This window comes from Macaca fascicularis, chromosome 10, assembly GCF_037993035.2.
Source record: "Macaca fascicularis isolate 582-1 chromosome 10, T2T-MFA8v1.1".
NCBI classification, from domain to species: Eukaryota; Metazoa; Chordata; class Mammalia; order Primates; family Cercopithecidae; genus Macaca; species Macaca fascicularis.
Window position 1 is genome coordinate 63,342,173 of NC_088384.1, and position 21,545 is coordinate 63,363,717.

The window sequence follows — 21,545 nt, forward strand, 5'->3', positions numbered from 1 at the left end:
CATATTCAGCAGGACAATGGAGGTCTGCCCGTCCTACAAGCTCCCACCACTGATGGACTCTTGTTATCAAAAAGAAAAACGCTGCCAACTTAGGCTACAATCAGCTCTCTGCAGTGTATGCCCCAGTAGATTTAACATACCTAATCCATCCTTTCAAGGTATGCATAGTGCTTTGACAATGAGTGGGGAAAGAAAACTATTTTTCAAAGGAACTCACAGTAAGAAGAAAACATCATGAAAATAAACATTTGAAAATATTTTTATTGTCACATAATTTTATTAAGAAGAATAGAAATATGTCACCTCAACATCACTCTCATCTGTGCACTATTCAAATTTGAAGGAAAAAATGTGTCCATAGGTTATGAAGCAAATGATTAAAAACAATAAAGAAAATGAAAATTTACAGCATTATATACAAATTTACATAATTGGCAAAGGAGATTGAAAAATGGAAATAGGATTTAGAGTGCCTAAGTGGCACTTTGTATCTGCCAGGTACATCTGCTATGGCAGCCCTTAAAGCCGAATATCAAAATAAATCAAATTTCTATATTACAAAATATTTAAAACAATCCTCAAGCATTTTGAAGCATATTTGATTCTGTTGTCCCCACTAAACTATTTTTACTAAAATTTTTTATCATTGACAAATTGAGTATTTAAGGTGTCCTCATGTTATATGAATTAGTATTCTTGCATAGTTTCAAATGTACATATTAGTAATATGTATGTACACATATACACGAGACATTAGTACATGTATAAGTACACACATATATTTACAATGTTTATTGGTTGGGTTACATGATCAGAAAGCTTGGAAATGCTAACATTCTTAAGTTGAAAGTCTTGAGGTGTGTATGGACTCGCACATCTGTTGGACTGATCTTGACCCTGGAATCAGGGCCTGCAGCTGTCCTCTGCCTGCTGTGGGAATCAGACAGGCTCAGGACCCAGCAAAATCACAAGGCTACAGCCCCTGCAACCTCTACCAGATGCCTCCTCCAAGCTGTTCTTTGTTTTCTAAAAATGAGACGGGACTCTGGGCTTAAGACTAATCTTAATGAATTTGAATTCATTAAAATGAAGCAGAGAACATGACCCTGCCTTTGTGAGTACAATTGTGAACTCAGTTCCTGCAGTTAGTCATCTGCTTCCTTCCTGTCTGAGGTCAGGTTCCCCATGAGCAGATACTAAGATGAGTATTTGCCTGCATGTGACTGATTTGGGAAGAATACGATAAGAATCCAGAAAAGGGTGGGAAGCAGGCCTGCTATGGAAGCAAGAGCACAGCGCAGCGCTGGGCAAAGGCAGGCAGTCTCCAGCTCAGCCTGAAGGGGCAGGGAGCTCTGGAGCATAAATCGCAACTCTGTGTCTCCCCTTCCCAAGCAAAGAATCTGGGCTTTCCCACTTCCGCACCATCAGGCATGGATTGCAGGCTGCCCCAGGGGACAGAAACTCCAAGACACCTCCAGCCCTGTGAGCTCCTGTGGATGAAGTAGTCCAATGGAAGTCCTTGAAGGACACTACAAGTACAGCTGTTAGAGGCAAAGCTGAAAAGAGGCACTCAGAGCTGGCCAGAGAGATCCCAGGAGATCTGGGGCCACCACCCCATTTCAGCCCCCTGCTCCACTAGAGAACTACCACTCTAAAGCATCACCAGCAGTACCAGATTCCGCGTCATCAGTGTGCAGAGCCAGTCTGCTTTCCCTGGGCCTTTATGGGGTCACTGAAGCCACATTGTCATACAGAGAAGGATGGAGACCAGATACCATCAGCCCAGTTTTTATTTTATTAATAGCAAAACAGAGTCATGAAATATCATATTCAGCATCAGCAGAGAACGAAATGTTCTAGATGATGTAAACTTATTTTAATGCACAACCTACAAGTAAGCATATTAAATATTTTTTTCTAAAATATGTAATACCTTTATCTGCCTACTTAACTAAATGTTTCTAAATATAATCATTGTTTTCCTAATAACTCAATATCATAATTACAAGCATCAGTTATTATTCAGTATTGTCATATAGCCATACATTATACAGAACCTATTAAGGCACGAGTAGGTACTCGATCTTGCATTCAGCGGCCGTTGAAGCAGTTTCTGGCATTTTCTGCCATCTCCACACCCTATGTTCTGCTGATGCTTGCTGCTGTTGGTGTTTCTCTTAGCTTGCAACCTCCAGGTCATGTTCTAAGGACCATGATAAATGAGCACGTTAGATCTGTCTTTGAACTAAAACTAGCCCCGATCTAAGGAAGGCGTAATTCTATGAAAAAAGTGCATGAGCATCAAGATGTGGAGCTCAGGCCATCTTCTTGCCTCTACACAGATTCTATTTCTTTGTTCTGGCTCGAACTTCAAATTTTCAGGCATAAGAATGAAGAACGTTTTGTACCAAGTGCTGCAGCTAAACCTAAAACCTTGATCTTTCTCTAGATAACTAAATCCTACCATTGCTCTGATCAGGGCAATAGAGAAAAGGCAAGCATATTTATTCTATAATTAGGTGGTTGCAAAAAAAAAAAAAAAACAACACCCACCAACATGCAAAACACCAAAGGCCATCAGTTCAGAGTTCAAAGTGTTAGAAATGGAGCTCATCTGTCAAAAGTTAAAATTAAAAATGATGTTTATATAAGTTTCCAGGGCTTCAGATAGCAATATATTTCCAGTGGCTAAGCTAAAATTTCACCACCCAAGACAAAAACTATCTTAAAATGTGAGAAAGAATCCGCTTAACTTTAAAAATCAGCCCTTTGGTTAGGTTGATAAAACAGACCTGTAAGAGATAAAGCATTTGCCCCCACGATCAACAGTTTATTTTTCCTGGTTTTTTTTATGCCTGCTATGTGCCCAGCACTGAGCGAATTCCTCCTTGGCAAGAATCAAGACCCCAGGGAATGCGGCGGGATGTGGTATAACCCTTCACCATGGGAGACGTCATCGGAGACGGGGCTCCTCCGACACCACTTTTGCTCCTCCAGCCACCCAACTTCCCTTGCTGGCAGATTGTGGCCACGTGACTCAGTCTGGCCTGTGGATGGTCTGTGGCAGTGGCCAGTGGTCTATGGGACTTCAGGGCTGAAGCAAGTGAGAGCAGGTGCCCTTCCTCCATTGCTCCGTGGTTCCTGCCACAGGGACCCACAGAGCCCAACAGGGATCCACAGGGATCTGCAAGGCCGTGTGTTCCAGATGGAGCTGTACAAGGTGTGATTGGCTGCTAGATCTGCTTCGACTCCTTTCGAGCAAGAAATAAATCAGTGTCGTACTAAGCCCCTGAGAATTCGGCATTTCCTGCTATGACAGCTATTGGTTATTATCCTGTCCTGTGCATTGCAAGACATTTATTGTCATTGATCTTTGCCTATAAACACCAGCAGGTCTCTGACAATCACAGTGTCAAGCAAAGATGACCTCACAAATTCCCAAAATACCTCAAGAACCACAGCTTTAGATTCATGACAAACTAAACAGTTTCACTAGAGTGATTCTTCTGTCATTTGCCCAGGAACAGATTTCTGGCATTGGCTTGAGTTGATGCTTTCAAGTCATGTTTAAAATAAAGGAACAATCACCCCATCAGTCAGGGTAATGGAAGAAGCACACCCAGGCAGAAAGCAAATAGCTTCTGCTTCTGACCTCCACCTCTTCCCCTCCAGAGCTCTCTGCGTTCATCAGGGCATCACATAGTTTGGCCTCCATGTGTCATGCAATGTTCTGCATCTCGGGAATCAAGTACTTTGTGTGGGATGACTTTGCCCAGATCGAGAGACCTGTGATTGAAGCTAGCGTGCTCTCTTGATAGGGCGATGGTGCCATCAAATGAGGTCCCCTCAGAGAGGCCCCACCAGAGCACGGCAGGTTGGGCAGTGCATTCAGCTGCAGCCACCACAGGCTCCGGAGTTCCCTGTATCCTCATTGTCTATGTAATTGCATATCCATGGCACTTGTCTACAGTGACACTGAATCTGTGTCACTTGGTGGGTGATGGTGATGGCAGCATGGGCCCTTCCTTCTCCTGCCCCTCGTGCACCCTCCTGAGCTGGCTTTGGAGGACTCTGAAACATGATATGCCTCTCCAAGATGCCCTGGTGATAGCCACTGCCATGGAGAAAGCCTGTGCCTATTGTCTCCACAAATGCCAGGTTCAGCCACAGCCCATTCATTAATAGTAAGGAAATGAAGCCAGCAGCCACACATTGTTTCTAGCCCCAAGCCCACACTCTGTGTCAAACCCACCATAGCCATTGCTATGCTAGGTCAGCTCTGTGGGACACCAGGGACTTAACCATCAGGTCTCCTGAAAGTCTTCAGTTAATACAACTAATTATTACCAAGCACTACATTGAAATTAGTAGAAGAAACCACGAACAGAGGTTGGATTTTGTTTGACTAGGTTTAAACTACTTTGGCTTTTACATATGACAAAAAGCAAATAAGCTAAAATTTAGTATGATATTTAGTATATCTCTCCTAGTCAGTTGGTAGAAAACATTTGAAAATTCAGTGTTTGCTGTTAGTACTGGGACAGATTTCATGGAAACCAGTGATTGCCCACACCAAATCCTATGGGATGAATGATCAGATATGAAAGGGAACACCAGTGTTTAAAAGACACAGACTTTATCCTTGCCGTGATTTGGTAACATGTTCAAACACAAAGAGAAGGCTCACAAGGAACCCACCAAATAGCTAGGCTCATTCCCCATTCATTCAACAGACACCTTAGAATACCTACTGTGTATCTGACACTGTTACTTTCTTGGGGAATGCAAAAGTGGGGGAAAAAAGACAAAAATCCCCTCACCTGTGAAGCTGATATTACAGTGCGGGCAACAGATAACAAATGGCTCAGTAAAGTGCATGGGGCTGAGAAAGTGGGTGCTCTGGGAGAACCTAGCAGGGCAAATGGGAAGGAAGAGATGGGTGTATGGAAAGAAGGCAGAGAGAATAGAAGCCAGGCTGAGGGCTGGTGGGGACATTCTCGGCAGAGGAAGCCAAGAGGGCAAAGGGCAAAGGCTGCGAGGCGCAGAGGTCAGCATGGCTGAAACAGAGTGAGAAAGGGGTGCGAAGGAGGGTTGGAGAGTCACCCTGGGTGGAAGCAGATGGGGGGACTTTAGCTTTTACCCTGGAATGGGGTTTTGAACAGGGGAGTGAACTCTAAAATTCACACTACAAAAGGCCATCCTGGCATGACTGGGAGGAAAGGGTGGCAAGGGTGGTGCAGAGAAAGCAGCTGGGAGGCCTTTGCAATCGCCCCGAAAAAGATGGCCTTGCTGGACCCATGTGGAGGTGGTGGAGGCTCTGAGGAGTGGCCGGAGTCCAGAGCTGTGCTGAAAGGAGAGGTTCTAAATTTGCTCATTGATTGGCTGTGAGTGTGGAAGAGGAGACGCGTAGTCCATCATTCCAGCATTTCACCCTGAGACTCTGCAAGGATAAAAAACGTTGTAAAAACAAACAAACAAACAAAAAACCCAAAGAAGCAAATATTTAATACAAAAACTCAGTCTGCAATCAAAATTCCAAGACAAGCTTTGGTCTCCAGGCACCTCTCTGGAGGGCACAGAGTCGTCACTATGTGATTTTCTTGAGGAGATGGAATGAAGGTATCATCCAGCAGAAGTCAATTCCATGTTGGCTGGGGGTAGCCAGAAGGCTGGAGGCCTTAGGAGAGCCTGACCAACTGGATGAATCCCCGGGGGAGGCAGTGCTGCCCTTCTAACCTAGGAAATTAGCTCCAAGGCAGGAAGCTAGCTCACATAATGGCTTGACTGCTGAATTAGCCCTAATTGCTTTATCTATTAATTGCTTAATTAACTTGTTAAATGGGAATAAATGTGTGGTTAGTTAGCAAAAAGTGTTTTGTACTTCTTGGTTACCTCTTCCCATTGCCTTCCTCACACTGGGAGCAATTGCATATAATAATTGCTAGTTGGCTCAAGTACAACAAAAACATTGCAGGAACTTCAAGTCAGGTGAGAACCAAGCATTCAGGTCTGTATTTTGCAGTGTGGCCATCAATAGTAACCTTGAAATGGGCAGTTTTGGTTGAATGGAGGGCATGGATACTCAATTGGAGTAGATTGAGGAGAAAACAGGAGGAGTGGGTTGGGTAGAGGTGGGGGAGGGTACAGGGTGAGGCCTCTAGTGAACCCAAGGGGCCCCCATGATAGTCATGGGCAAAAGGAGTTAACACTACCAAATCTTTAGACTTTTTTTCTGAAGTTACAAACTTCTCATAAAAAGCAAGCTTTTATGAGAAATGAGTTGGTCAAAGATCAGAATTGTTTTTAACAGTGTGGCCAATGGCCTCAGGACCAACATTGCCACTGAGACTACACTTCTCCAGGATCAGCTCACCTCACCCACCAGGTATCCTGGACATCTTCACTTCCAACATTCCTGAAGAGGATTCACCTCAATAGTCTTACCAGAAAACGGGCATGGTAATGTGACCCGGCCTCTCCAGTTCCACTACAGCAGGATTTCTGTCTTTGCTCCGATACTGAACATTTCCATTAACACAACCTTTGCTTATTTCAGCTTATGTCATTTAGATTTCTGTTTAGCCAAATCTACCTTGCCCTGCGTGTGTACAACTAATTTTTTTTTTTAATTTTGGCATGGAGGACTTTTTTCTGCAACTATTAAATTGTATTAAGATAAGAGGTGGTAAGGATGTGGGCTGCTTTGAGTCCAGATGATAGAAGTTTCACTGTTTTGTTTGCTAATGACAAGGTCTGGGGGGTTGGGCGGCATGAGTGGCTGCGGTGACTGGAGGGCACGGCTTTGTTATGGAGGTGGTAAGGAGCTGCGAGGCTAGGGCACTGGACAGAGCCTCTGCGTGGTCTTCCATGTGGAGAACTGGATTGTCAGGGAAGCTGAAACCTCCAAGGAATAAAGGAAAAGGGGTCTATAGACAACTGCCTAAGGAGGGGCAGCAGGTGGTATGGCTCATGTCCTGAGCCTCGGGCTGGGATTTTAAGAAGGAAGGAGAGTGGTGTGGAAGTGACAATGAGGAGAGAGAAGAGCCACTGCACCCCAGGTTCAGGCCATGTGCTGAGAGGCCTGCAGGGGAGACACATTCAGCATAGGAAGTTACAGAGGAGCAGCATGCTCAGGAGGTGGGAGGAGAGGGGTGCGGACCTCGGCTCTAGGACAGCCCGTGTCCTGTCTGCAGGGCCTTCCTAGACTAGCTTCTGGCTACTTCACAGCCTTGTCCAGTCAGTGCCCAGCTCGCTGGCACTGAGTCCGCAGGATTCCCCTTATTCCTGGGACAGGCCACATCCCTTCCCACCCCAGGGCACTGGCATAGGATGACCCCTGACTCCAACAGAGAGGCCATCTTTGTCCTGTGTCCCCGCCAGATCCCAGCACTCCTGCATCTGCTCTAAAGGAGCTGACTTCAACCGAGGGGACCCGGTCCTGTGTGTGTCTGCATGTGCATTTCTGACACTGTCTGGAGTTGTTTTCCTCACCTCTCAGCAGGCATGGAGTGTGTGTCTCGTGGTTTCCAGTATGGGGTCAAAGGAGGAGCATCTATGCATGGGTCCATCCCGGTTCCTGGGCACTAAGGGAAGGCTGCCCACGTCTGAATATGCATTTAAATGTCAGTTTAAAGAGCGAAATGCTTCAGATGAAAATGATAGCTTGAAATAGCCAGTGACTCCATCAACTCAGTAAGTTACTGGAACTTGGGGCTTAGTTGGGAAAATCAATTCACACAGAGTGGAAAGGAATAAGAAGCCCCCGTTTTCCCTCACCAGGGGCCCTCACCAGGCACCAGCAGGCAAACAGCACCATGAAAGAAGCCAGCAGGCGTGGAAAGATCTCCTGGGGACGCCCAGATTCTAGCTGCTTCGAGGCACCACTAATAAGCTGCAGCCCCAGGCAATCCTTGTGAGTGTCAGGGCTGCCACCCTACCTGCTGTCCAACCAGGGGTTTGTGCTGGCTGATTTATGAGGCCCTGTCTCCATCTGACAACTCGTGCTTCCGGGTGGTTCTAAGGATGATGATTCCCCTGTTCTGGCAGAACATGGTGGACCAGCTTCCGAGGCTTCAGCTACACGGGCCTTTAGTGTCTGCATCTCTCTGCGGAAGCTGCTCCTGCATCTCACAAGGTCCCTGCAAAGGGCAGGGCCTTCATCTTACCTGGGCTTGACCTGTAGATGAGATGAGAGGAAAGGCACAGCATCTGAACACAGCTTGGGAAGCCTCATGCTGCAGCCTTTGCCTGCATGGCTTCAGGTGGAACAGGGAGCACGATCCAGGCTGACTCGCACAGCTGGACAGTCCTGGGGCATGGGGGCTCGAAGCCACCCAAGAAAGTATAATGGTTAGGAAAAATGCTTCTTATGCCTACAGATGCAGAACTGCCTGGAGGCCAGAATTTTATTTTCTTTGCTGAATGGTCCCAGATGGATATTCTTTTTAGAAGGTCAGAAAGGATTGAAATTTCTGACGTTCAAAATTGTATAGATCCAGAGTTCAGCTAAAACTCTTAAATCTCACTGATCTCTTTTGAACACCAGGCTTTGCAAGATTGAGTATTGGTTAGAAACAAAGCATTTTATTGTTCTGCATTATTTAGAGTTTCTTGAAATGTCCAAAAAGTTATTTAGGTTGAGCTTTGCTGCTACAAAATGGGAATTTCCAAATGTTTGAATTAAGGAGTCACTAGTATCCTCCTACCCCTCCAAAGAAAACCTGTCACTCATCGCCAGCCTCCTCTTTCCTTCTGCTTGTGACTAAATGTAAAGGGCTTAAGTGTTCTCATAATTTGGGGTAAAAAAGCAAGTGAGTATAATCACTAAAGTTCTGTTTTCTGCAACCAATGGAAACCAACTGCTTAACTTTAACTTCAATATCTAAGCAACAAATAGGATCTACCAAAATGTGAGTGGACACCTCATGATTTCCAGGAAGAACTGAGCACCCCAGTGAGGTGGGAAGCAACCAGAAAGCTCAGCAGAGAAAGGAAACTCTTCCCTCCAAATGCTGCCATCAGCTTAGCTATGCTCCAGCCACCCCAGTGCCTGCCTCAGTTAATTCTTCATATTAAAATATCTGCTAAAGAGGATATGACAGGCCAAACTTACGTCACATGACTAGCCTAGACTCAAACACATATGACTGCAGGGCAAGAGTCACACTGTGCCAGCCAGGCTGCTGGGGCCATCCCTGAGAATAGTTGAGGATCCCAGGGAGAGGCACATGGGGTGGTGAGTCCACTTACATTATTGCGCTGAAGATGGAGCTCAAGCCACGTTGCTCTGTCTGGAAAAATGGAACTTTAGGGTTGATATCCAGGTGAAGGGAAAGGCAGGCTCTGGAGCCCAGGGTTGTGCTGTGTGCCTGCCACCATGCTTTGCTCAAAAGTCCACTGAGCAAGTGCAGTCCTGCGAGGAAAGGAGAATGCAGGTACCTGTGGAGCAGAACTTGTTCTGACCAAGTCGCCAAGTGCCAGTGGTCACTCAGTTCTCAATTTATTTGAGTCCTTAGTAACAGGAAACATGATGGAGCATCCCTATCTAAGGTTCCAGAATCTCTTCAATTCTTTACTCCACCCCAATACTCCACCCCACTTGATCGTCTTTCTCCACCTCCTTAGCATCCTGTCTCATACATTCCAAGCGTCCCTTTCACTCAAGAAACTCAAGACCTCAAAGTTGGGTGAAAAAAATCATTTCTCTCCAGCATGCCTGGAGTCGGGATTTGTTCACAATACGTAGCCAATACATAATAGAAAAACTTAACTGGGATGCATGTTGACTGCCAAAACTCATAGTTTTCATCTTGTTCAGATTCCAAAATTCAAATTTTCCAAGAAGGAGAATCTGATAGACCCAGCTTGGGTCATGAGTCCCTCCCTGGGTCAATCAACTACCACTTAGGGTCCTGCATGATGTCGCATGACTGCCCCCCTTGGGAGCCCAGTGGGAGCATTGCTGAAAGAGGGAGGGGCTGCTGTGAGCTAGGAGGTCCCCAACAGCCTCCCTAGAGGGTGAGGGCACAATTAGGGCCCTATGCAGATTTCCCCCTTACAAACGACCCACTCCTCAAGCAGGGGACTCCACACTTTTCTTACATAAAGAGTCAAGTTGGCTTTGAAGGTGGGAAAGGTGGAGGATGAAGCTGTGAAGAAACCTTTGCCCTGGTCAACAAACAGGCCATCTTCTCAAACATGTATTTTCTTTTGGATACTTTTTAGCTTTTATTCACTCTGCTTCTCTGTGCTCTGCAGGGCACCCTCCAGAGGATGGCCAGGAGGTCTGATGGGACCCACTAGAGTTTGAGAAAGGTTTTCTGATAAGCCACTCGTCTAAAGACGAAAGCTCCTCTGATGATCACGGCCTCCACTCCAGGTAAGGTACCTCCCTTATTTTTGGAAATAGTGCCCCCAAGCCCCTACAATGGCAGAGTTCCAAGGAAAACTATCATTCATAATTCACTCCTCTCCCACCCCTGCCTTCTATTGATTTCAGAGCTGGGTAAGTGAGCCATGGTGTGTCAGTCTAAGTTATTCCACAGAATTTTAAAACTTGGAACTTCAAATTCATTTTTGGTAGCAAGACTTGGATGATATGAGCCCTGAGAGGCCCTCAAAGATATTTCCATACTGTGGAGAAGCAGGTCTGAGAGTACTGCAGAAGTGCAGAAAAGTGAGAATAAGAGAGAAAGAGTAAGAGGCCTGACAGTAACTGATTTCTGGACCCAACTGTCCCTGATGCCTTCTTCTGTCTCTTGCCTTACTATGGTTTGGAGACATAAACCAATATTTCCCTATTTTTAATCCTAAGCAAGTCTGCCTTTGGGTCTGCAACTTGTAACCAACAAGTTCTGTGGCAGAAACAATAAATGGTGAAACTGGAGAATCCCAAGTGATAGTTTCCAAAAGGGGAGAATAAAGTCACAAAGGGAAGGAAGAAAAATGTTAAGGAGTGGCACATGTTCCTCTGGCCCCTTTTTTGGTAGAGAAGCCACTAGGGTGCAGACATGGCCGGTGGCCCATCCACATGCCCCAACCCAATGCTGCCAACCAGAAGCTTCCAGGTCTAAGTCTGCCTTCTCTCCACCTGAAAAGCTCCCAGAATCTTCTCTGAACACACATGCCAGAGTGACTGGAAGTGCCAGGGAGTTAACATCTGGAAGCAGCAGTGGACAATCCCAGTTCCCACATACCTCTGTCAGCATAGCTGCACATATCCACATATCATCCGAGTTCCCTACTGGGATTAGCCCAGTCTCCTACACTCAGTCACCTGCTTGATAATGTACCTTTCACTGGATCTCTTCCCTCCTCTGTCTCACTACCCTGCTAGTGTTTCCACAGGTAACACTGAACTCACAATCTTTGCCTCAGTATCCCTTTCTGGGGAAATCCAAGTTAAGACAACAGATAACAGGTTTTTCTCTTGGGACTTCAACTCTTTCCAACAAGCAGAGGAACAAAGATAGCTACAAATTCATTGATATTCCTTCCACTGGAATGTGGGGTCTATGTTATTCTGCCCTTGAATCTGGGGAGACTCTGGGATTGCTTTGAACAATAAAATATGGTGGAAGTGGCACTGTGCTGGATCTGAAAGCTCTCCCCTAAATCCAACAGCCAGGCCGTGAGAAAGCCCAAGGTGGTCACTTTAAGAGGCTGCATGGAAAGAGAGATCTGATGGCCAGCTCCTGCCAGTCAGCCGTCTCAACTGGGCACCTGACATGGGAGAGAAGAAGCCACCTTGAACTTCCAGCCCCACTGAGCCTTAAGATGCTTCTTCTCTTAGCCAATATGTAAATGCAATAACCTGAGAGACCCCACATGAGAATTTGTCAGTTGAACCCAATCACGAGAGATAATAAATTATATTTAAGCCACTAAACTGGAGAGTAATTTGTTACACAAAAAGTGAATAATAAGAACACTGGACAATCTTGGATTTTTGAAAAAGACATTTTAAAGTTTTCTCATTTTTTTGTACTGCTGCTTTTGAGTTTTTGAGATGCCATAAGAAACAAACTAGTTCAAATGGGGCCATTGGAGAGCAGATAGAAAAGAGTAAGATTATGGTGCAGACAGTGTTCCTCAGGTCATGACCATGGATGCAAAGATACTTGGACCTGACAGCTGTCCACCTTGCTGAGTCACGGGGCTGGATTCTGTGCTTCAGGGTGTAAGCAAAGGTTCAGCAATCATGACATGACTCGATTTTTCACATTGGTTGCGAGCCAACAATCACTCAAGACAAAATAAATATGCAAAGTTCAAAGGGATCGTGTTACAGAAAAATCCCCATGCCTGTGAATGCCCGATCTGAGTTCAGCTTCAGGGCTCACACCAGCACAGACCTGGGCTGAGATGCTGTGTGGTTTTATCCTGGCTTCACAGTTGCATGCAATAGCTAATGACTGGGGAATGTAAACAAACAAACAAAAATGTGTTAAAATGGTGCTGGAAAGCTCCATGAATCTTGAAGAAGACAGGGGAGCCAGGCTAGGAGGCAGTGCAGCCATCAGCAGCCTGAAAACTGGCCTGGTGGAAGCATCTCTGCTTCAGCTGCTGGTTTGGCTGAAGATGCACCTCTGACACTGAACACTGGGTGCTTTCCTTAGAAACTCTGCTGCTGACCCCCCACAGAACCCAGGGCCAGCTGCTCAGGACCACCATCATCACAGAATGGGTTCCCAGCAGCTATGGCCACGTCACATCACAGGTGCCCTGTAAGCTGAGGGCAGGTGCCTGATTGGCAGAGGCAAGTCACATTGACTAGGCCCCAGCTGCCAGGGAGGCTGGGAAGGTGCTATCTGGGCTCTCCCATTTACATAATGGGGGCCAGGTTCTGCCACAGTGGGTAGAGGATCCCTAAAATATAGGAAGGTGATTCAGATTTCAGGCACCCAGAAAGAAAAACAAATTCTGGCCGGACGTGGTGGCTCACTCCTGTAATCCCAGCACTTTGGGAGGCCGAGATGGGTGGATCACGAGGTCAGGATTCAAGACTAGCCTGGCCAACATGGTGAAACCCCGTCTCTACTAAAAATACAAAAATTAGCCTGACATGGTGGCAGGCGCCTGTAATCCCAGCTACTTGGGAGGCTGAGGCAGGAGAATCGCTTGAACCTGGGAGGTGGAGGTTGCAGTGAGCTAAGATCATGCCACTGCACTCCAGCCTGGGCAACAAGAGAGAAAACCCATCTCAAAAAACAAAAAAAAAAAAAAAAAGAGAGAGAGAGAAAAAAAACAAGTTCCACTATGAGTCCTCAACAGGTGAGGTCTGCCCAAATCTGCTGTCGGCTCTAAAGGCCATGAGACAAAGGGAATCTTCCAGAGAGCAGAGCCACTTAGGAAAGAGCATACAAAATAAATATTTTATCAACCTCACCCTCCCTGCATAAGAATATATGGTAAACTTACCCTGGATGATGTTTCTTTTTTCTTTTCTAAAGAAGAGTTTCCATCACACTCAACTGCACTGACTCTGAAAGAGCAAACTTCAATGCAGGTCACATTCCTGGCTCTCGTCAACCAAGAGTCCCCAGTTGACTCTTGCTGCAGCGTGTTTCTGTGAACCAATAAGTTCCCCTTTTTAAGTAAGTCAGATTTTATTAGATTTCTGTCACTTAAAATTTAATTAATTATGATTCTGAGACTAAGTAATGTTATCCTGGGCACAGTTGCCCCATACATGCCAGCACCCTGATTAAACCAAGGAGGTTTCAGAGTTGATGTGTCAGTTAGCTTTTGTGGCATAACAAACCACCTAACAATGTGGCAACTTCAAACAGTATACATTTATTATTGGTCGTGATTCTGTGTGTTACTGGGCAACTCTGCAGACCTCTTTAGGGTTGGTTGGTTGATCTTAGTTGGGTTTGTTCATGTGTCTGGGGTCTACTGAAAAGGTTGGTTGGAATTTGGCTGGTCCAAGATGACTTCAGTCACATGACTGTTGGTTGATTGGCTGTCATATGAGATGATGGGAGCAACTGGGCCTCATTCTCCAGCAGGCTAACCTGGCCTTATTCACACAGTGGTTCAGCTGATTTCTAAAAGGGGCTGTGGAACTTGCAGCCCAAACTTGTAACTGGCACCTGCCACTTCCTCTGACTTCTATTGGCCAAACCTGGTAAAACTCAGGGTCAATGAATGGGGAAACTGACCCTGCCTTTTGATGAGTGGAGGTGCATAGAACTGTGACCATTTTTCCATCTACCACAACTGGAGAAAACAAAACAAATGAAGTACTTTCAGTTTCCATTGGGGACACGCTGCTCCCTGAAAATCTTTCGAAGATCTTCTCAGAGGCACCAAAGAAGAGATTTTCCTTCTTGCCTCCAATCATTGGATGATTTTTAATATAAAATCCTTGCCCCACACCCAGCAATCATGAACTCCATTTCCCTAGTATGAAGTGTGATAAGGACTATTACACTTATACCTAAATTACCCAACAGCAACAAAAAATAAATGGGAAGTAAACAAGGAAGAGAGGAAAGGGAAGTCAGACCAGCCTGAGCTGGGTTGTCAAGGAGAAAACAGAAGCAAATATTGATAAGGACTTCCTCAAATTATATAAAGTTTGAGATGTTCATTATAATCTTCCTTTCACCTGATGAAATCACTCAAGTATATGAGTGAGGGAAAGCATGCACTTGGTTAAAAGAAAGTGGGTTCTGGGGAATGAAGCCTAAATCTGATGGGTGAAAACATAGATACTTTAACCCCAGCTAATGCCCTGGAATTTTGCTTTTTCCACCTTTGTACACATATATTTGAGGTACTAACAAAAAACCATGAGATCTGTGGAGGAAAAGTTGAGAATTTTACTTTTTATTAAATAGAAAACAATCTAGATATTGGGAAGACGCAAGCTCTGGTGGAAAACAAAAGCACGTTCTGGAGAACACAGAAAGGGTCTGGCCTGAATAAGGAGAGTTCCCATCACAGTCTTCAATCAGGTCTGTATATGTAAATGAAGGATTTGAACACATTCAATTCTGATTGGTTGAAAATAACTGAGTCCTGACTGGGTAGTTTCTATACCCCAAACCGTAAGTGTCTGTTGGACGCCATGTCAGGCTGGTGGGAGATTTCCAGCCATGGTGCCTCAGCTCCCTTTACAAGAACTATCTTAGCTCAGAGGCACAGACAGCATGTTTGTTTGGAACTGCCGTCTTCAGAAACAAAAGGCACGTGACCACCCTTCTCTAACTATGGCCACTGGGTTTCCATTATTTTAATTTGGGTGTTTCTGTTAGCCATAGAGAATCCATCTTGTCTGGAGAGTTTGGGGTCATATTAACAGTTTTATTTCACATTGGTCAGTTTTATCAAATTATGTGAAAGGCTGATTACAGCACTACAGCTAAATAAACACCCATAGGAAATTTCCCTGCCTCCAGGACTATCCCAAAACTTTTCCTGGTGGTTTGCTCAGGTGAGAAGTGCATGGCTCCCTGGGAAACTCATCACAAGCCAAGAGCAACCCAAACTCCTCACCACCCAGAGCGTTCAAGAGGTTTTGTTGTAAGAAAATGCACTAATGAAAAACATCAATCCTGATTTTTCTCTAGATTCCTTAAAACCCTGGATTAAGTGAGAACACAGAAAACCAATAATTGTATTAGTTTCCAAACACAGCAAATTCCATCTCCCCATCCTCTAGTTCTCTATTTTTGCTGCTTGGTGTTATGGCCTATATTAAAAGATTTTATAAGATTTAGCCTTTAAAACTTGCGTAAGAATGTAGTTAATGCTGTGCCCTACATCAAAGAGTGTCTTCTTTATGAAGACTCAAAGGAAAACTCTCTGAATTCCTTACCAGAAGCAGCTCTGCTTTCCCTAAGCAACTGCTTAGTTTATTTTTCATGGACTCAGGGCATATTGCATTGATATTGTTCCTATTATGTTGCTTACTGGAAAGCTTAGAGGCGAATGTTTAGTCCATTCCTAGTAATTGAGTAGGACCTCGAGTCATCTGTAAATGAAATTCAGCCCTGGTTTTAGCTCCGTCTTTCCTACCCCGTTGACTGATGGTCTAGATGTCTTCACTTTGTTAAAAATATGTTTAATTTTGATAGATTTTTAAACTCTGCCTCAAATCATTAGAATAAAGCTGAGTAGAAGTGATGTTTTATGATGATGAAAAAATCCTTGGGTAAAAACATGAGTTACCATTACATCCCATATCTGATTGCACAAATCATGGAAGCACACTTTTGGTAGATAGATACATTCATGTAACGCACACCATCATAACACAGAATACCTTCGTATTCTTAGAAAGTTACCTGGCAAGTGGGTGGGCTTTGGCCTTGGGAGTCGGCACACCCACTTACTGGCTGTTGATCCCCGGATATACAGCCTCACTGGCCTGAGCCACAGCTTCCTCCTTGGCCAAAAGAGAAGCATCATACTCCTGATGTGTTTGTGATAAGGATTCGGGGCAATGTGTAATACATGCCTAGCACAGTGTCTACAAAGAAGCACAATGTCTGTCTAGTAAGCATTTTGTCCAGGGCACATTCACACCCAGAGACCAAATCCACACTGCAAAATATCTGCACACAATAGAAAGATGGAGGCAAGCTTTCACATTTTATTTGGCAAATAATCAGATTCATAGATATATCTGAATTTTTTGACCTAATTGACTAACTGGACGGCGAAAAATTCCATTGTAATTATTAAGTAATCTTTGTTATGGCAGAATTCTAAATCCCACTTCACCCTAAGTGTATTCAAACTCATTTCAAACCAAAGTCCATCTACCAATCTGGGTTTTATTCTCCACTAACAGTTTTCCCTGAGATGGTATACATTAGACATTCCCTGAGATGGTATACATCAGACCTTCCCTGAGACAATATACATTAGACCTTGTTGCTCATTCACTGACTGCAGAAACTCCCTAACTCTTTGCCACATTTGGCAAGATTGACTGGGGAGTCAGTTGAAAAATACAGCTGTCTCAGCAGCAGAATCTCAAGGTCCACTGGCTTTTTGAAAGTCAAATTCCCCAGGAATACTCTGAAAACTCACATAAATAACCAAGGGCTTGGCAGTATTAACTGGTCTTGGTGGCTGCTAAACTCATATGTCCAGTAGCACAGTCTCCCTCCCTGACACTCCCACCTACTGTCCCTGAACAGAAGACACATGGTCCCTAAAAAGTCTCAAACACTTCACCGTTTTATTCCTGTCATTTTTGACTTATATTGGATAAAGATGAAGAATAAGTGTACATAGAAAATATAAAGTTTAAAACTTTTTGCACAATCCAAAATAGTTCAGAAAATTAGACACTCTGTACAAGTGATTAGTTAGAATCTCAGAAGGCCTAAATCTAATTTCCTTAAGAGCCAGTGGAGTTCTTCAGAGCTCAAGGATGAAAGCAGAAATGTTTCAAAAGCCAGTCTGATCTGTTTCACCCTCAGTCCCTGTGGATGCGGAAAGAGCCTGTGATGGCTGATTCTGGCATCAATTTGACTGGATTAAGGGGTTCCCAGACAGCTGGTAAAGCATCATTTATCCCCAGTGCTTCAGTAGGCGCTGATCCCATCTCTCTTCTGCTGAAAGGGAAAGCCAGGTGGTTTGGAACTTGATTGGAATGACTGGGCTCCCAAAGTATGTCTGCGAGGGTGTTTCCGAGATTAGTATTTGAGTTGCAAGACGGAGTGGGGAAGTGCCACCCTCAGTGCCAGTAGGCACCATCAATCCTCTGGGGTCCTAGAAGAAACAAACAGTCAGAGGAAGGGATGTTCTCACTCTCTCTTCTGAGCTGGATGCCCTTCTTCTGACCCTGGATACCAGAACTCCAAGTTCTCTTGTTTCGGATTCAAGGACTCACAGCAGTAACTCCCCCAAGGCTCTCGGGCCTTAGGCCTCTGCCTAAGAGTTATACCGTCAGCTTCCTGGGTTCTCTGGCCTTCCGGACTGCAATGAGCTATGCTATCAGCTTCCCTCACTCTCCAGCTTGTAGGGGGCCTATCATGAGACATCTCAGCCTCCATAATTGAGTAAGCCAATTCCCCTGCTGCTCCTCTTTATGTATTCCTCTCTGTATATCTTGTCAGTTCTGTCTCTCTGTAGAGCACTGACAAAAATGGAGCCCAGGGTAGGAAGTAGTCAGCTTTTCCTCCTGAAGCATCACTCCATGACCCCCTGGTGACCTCAATGGAGACAGCTGTCCCAAATCATATTAGTTAATTGCGTCTTGTACCAATTGAACATGATGAATCTTGGCCTGGGCTCTAACAATCTCTTCATTGAACAACTCGGTTGTCAGATGCTTTGTCTGTTTGTGTTGCTACAAAGAAATTCACAAGTCTGGGTAAGCTATAAAGCAAAGAGGTTTATGTTGTCTCCCAGTTCTGCAGGCTGAACAAGAAACATGGTGCCAGCATCCACTCTCTTTCCAATGAGGTCCTCGGGTTGGTTCCACACATGATGAAAAGCGAAAGGGAGCTTGTGTGTGCAGAGACCACATGGTGAGGGAGGAAGCAAGGGGATGGGGAGTGCCAGGCTTGTTTTGACAACCAGTTTCTCAAGGGAGCTGATAGAGTGAGAACTCACTCTTCACTGCGAGGACAGTACCAAGACATTCATGAGGGATCTGTCCTCATGATCCAAACACCTCCCCTTAGGTCCCCCTCCAATATGGGTGTCAAATTTCAATACGGGGTTTGGGGGACAAGCGCCTGAACTATAGCAGATACTTTTCCTGCTACTAAAAGGCACAGTTCAGCTGTGTTTGGCCACCCTTCTATAGCTGATTAGAAATCTACTGACCACAGAAGTATACCCTGACAGCTTTCTGGGGAGACCTTGGTTATTGCATACAGTTTAGATGATTAAACTATAATCCTTGTCTTCTGTCTTCTCTCTCACCCCACCCCACCCCACCAGTTTCTATATAGCATCTGTCTGTTTCTATATCCTTTGTAAAATGAGATGCCTCGAGACCGTCTAAAAACAGCGCCTGTCTGTGGCTGGAAGATCTTATGCATTGGTAGAAAAACATTCAGCCTGTGGAAAGGAGAGAGCAAAATTAACTTAGATGCTAAATTTTATCAGAGCTAAATTCATATTTCCCTAGGGTTGGGGCTGGAAAGTCAGCTACATTTTACAAGTTCAGAAGGAAGAAAATTCTTTGTATTATTGCCTCTCACGTTAAGTCAAATATGGGTAGCCTGGACTGGCTACATAAAATAAAATCTCATCAAGCCACAGTCAACAACTCTGAAAATAATGCTCCAAACACTACAGTTATATAACAAGAAGAATCCTTGTGTATGAACTGAATCAGACTTCCTTTCTCCAGGGAAATGTAATGGAATTAAGTCTCCTCTGTTCGCATTTAGAAGTTCATACATAATCATAGCATGTTATTACATAGACAGAAAATGAAAACTTCAAAGCCAGAGCTGGTACACAATGCAATTTATTTCCACTGGTAATAAATTGCCCCCTAGGTTACGGAAGAAGAATATGACAATGGAGACTAAGAAGAAACTAATGTCCTTTCTCAAAACATTGAGGTAGCTGTGCCCACCTTGTGGGTCTCTCCAGAACTGACAGCGTTGTTGCTGTTTTATTCCTTCAAGTGGTAAGCTCACCAACATCTGCTGATGGGAAGATGATGAAGTGTCTCCTGATCTCTGCCAAACTGGCCTGTGGAGAGACACTTCTTAAAGTCATATGCTTTTTATCAGCCTAAGCAGGATATTATTCTAAAATTTATTGTGGGCTGGGCTTGGTGGCTCACACCTGTGATCCCAGCACTTTGGGAGGCTGAGGCGGGTGGACCACCCGAGGTCAGGAGTTCAAGACAAGCCTGGTCAACATGGTGAAAACCTGTCTCTACTAAAAATACAAAAAATTAGCCAGGCATGGTGGTGGGCGCCTGTAATCCCAGCTACTTGGGAGGCTGAGGCAGGAGAATCACTTGAACCAGGGAGGCAGAGGTTGCAATGAGCTGAGATCACGCCATTGCACCCCAGTCTGGGCAACAAGAATGGAACTCCATCTCAAAAAATAAAATATAAATAAATAAAAAATAAAAATAAAATGTATTGTAATAATTAAGAATTTGATAGAAAGTATTAGCCAAGACAATAAGCCAGTCCATCAACCTGAAGAAAGTCGGGCAAAATCTTTTGAATTTCTTCAATACACTTGTCATGATGATATTGGGGAAGCTTGGCTTGAAATCCAAGTGGCCCACTCCAATTCTTAGCCCTGCCACTTTTTACCAGGGTTTGAGCTTTGATAGTTTGTTTAACATAATTGAGTCTTGATTTCATGAAGAAACTGCTACATGTTAGATAGAGGTTTCATAGGAATAAATTGAAATACTGCATACATGACACCCAAGGGGCATCCGACACAGAGAAAATACCCCAGGCTTAGTCCTTTCCCCAGCCCCTCTCCTCCCTGTACTTTGCTTTATGGTATTGAATCCTGAGTTTAAGTCTGTGAAACACAGTTGCAAATAGACTTCTAATTCCAGATGGTTGCCTAAACTCAAGAAATCCTATTCTTTTGTTCCAAAAATTTGTAATGCTTTAGATACATCAAAAAAGACAAGTAGCCCAGAGCCCATGATGAATAGGAGCACTCAATATTGTAAAGATAAGCACCTCAAATGCAATTACAATCAAAACCCCAACAAGCTTTCCATTGTGTATGTGGTTGTAGGTTTCTAAAACTTAATGGTGAGTAAAGTAAGGTGGGAAAAGACAGTCCTGAAAAAGCAATAGAAAGTAGAGAGAGTTACTACACCAGATACTATTAAGCTGCAGTAATGAAGACTACAGAGGTATTTGTTCAGGATTGATGAGCTGATGATGGAGCAGAAGGGAGCCCAAAACAGGCTCACACAAACAGATGCACTGCAGGACCCCGGGGGAGGAAAGGGCCGCTTTGTGGGTGGAGGCAGACAATCAGTGATCTGTATAGAAAAGTGAAATGGAATTCCATCACTGCAGACGCACACATCAAAGGAAGGAAAAGGTATGGTAGATGATCCTGTGCCAAGAAATAGCTCAAAAATCTTATTGATCTGGCACAGCAAAATGTATTTCTTGTTCTTGCCGCTTTTGCTTTGGCTCCCAGAACTCTCCAGGGCCACCTCCTCCGGGCTCAGCCGATCACTCCAGGAGGTGCTGATCTTGTGGCAGCTCCACGTCCACACACGCTTCCCCAGATGTGTCCGCTGTGGGCGTGAGCACAGGAAATCACGCACTGACTTGTAAATGCTTCCTGGAACTGACACATGTACCCTTTTGCTTGTATTTCAATGGCCAGAGGAATTTACAAGAGCTGCCTGTCTGAAAATGAACTACTGCTACACACAGCAACAAGGACTGATCATAGAAACACTTGGTTAAGGGAGGAAAAATAAAAAATAGGTCCCTGTAGAAACATACTTTGATAGTATTTCAATATATTTTTTAAAATTTAAAATAATTATTACTTAAACATACATATATGTAGGTTAGACTTACATATTCAAAAAAGAGAATGGCAAAACCAAAATT

The 21,545-nt window shown here is 44.5% G+C and overlaps 1 long non-coding RNA gene across 1 annotated transcript in view; it reads right to left on the minus strand.

Moving 5' to 3' along the window:
* Positions 1–4,398: 4,398 nt before the first annotated feature.
* The window catches only part of LOC102145885 (uncharacterized), a 48,383-nt gene continuing 31,236 nt past the window's right edge, over positions 4,399–21,545 (minus strand). The window contains exons 2-5 of the long non-coding RNA XR_010578541.2: positions 13,420–13,567; positions 9,250–9,412; positions 7,938–8,176; positions 4,399–5,440 (exon numbers count right to left, since the gene is read on the minus strand). This is a non-coding gene — a long non-coding RNA (uncharacterized lncRNA). The remainder of the gene's footprint in view (positions 5,441–7,937; positions 8,177–9,249; positions 9,413–13,419; positions 13,568–21,545) is intronic.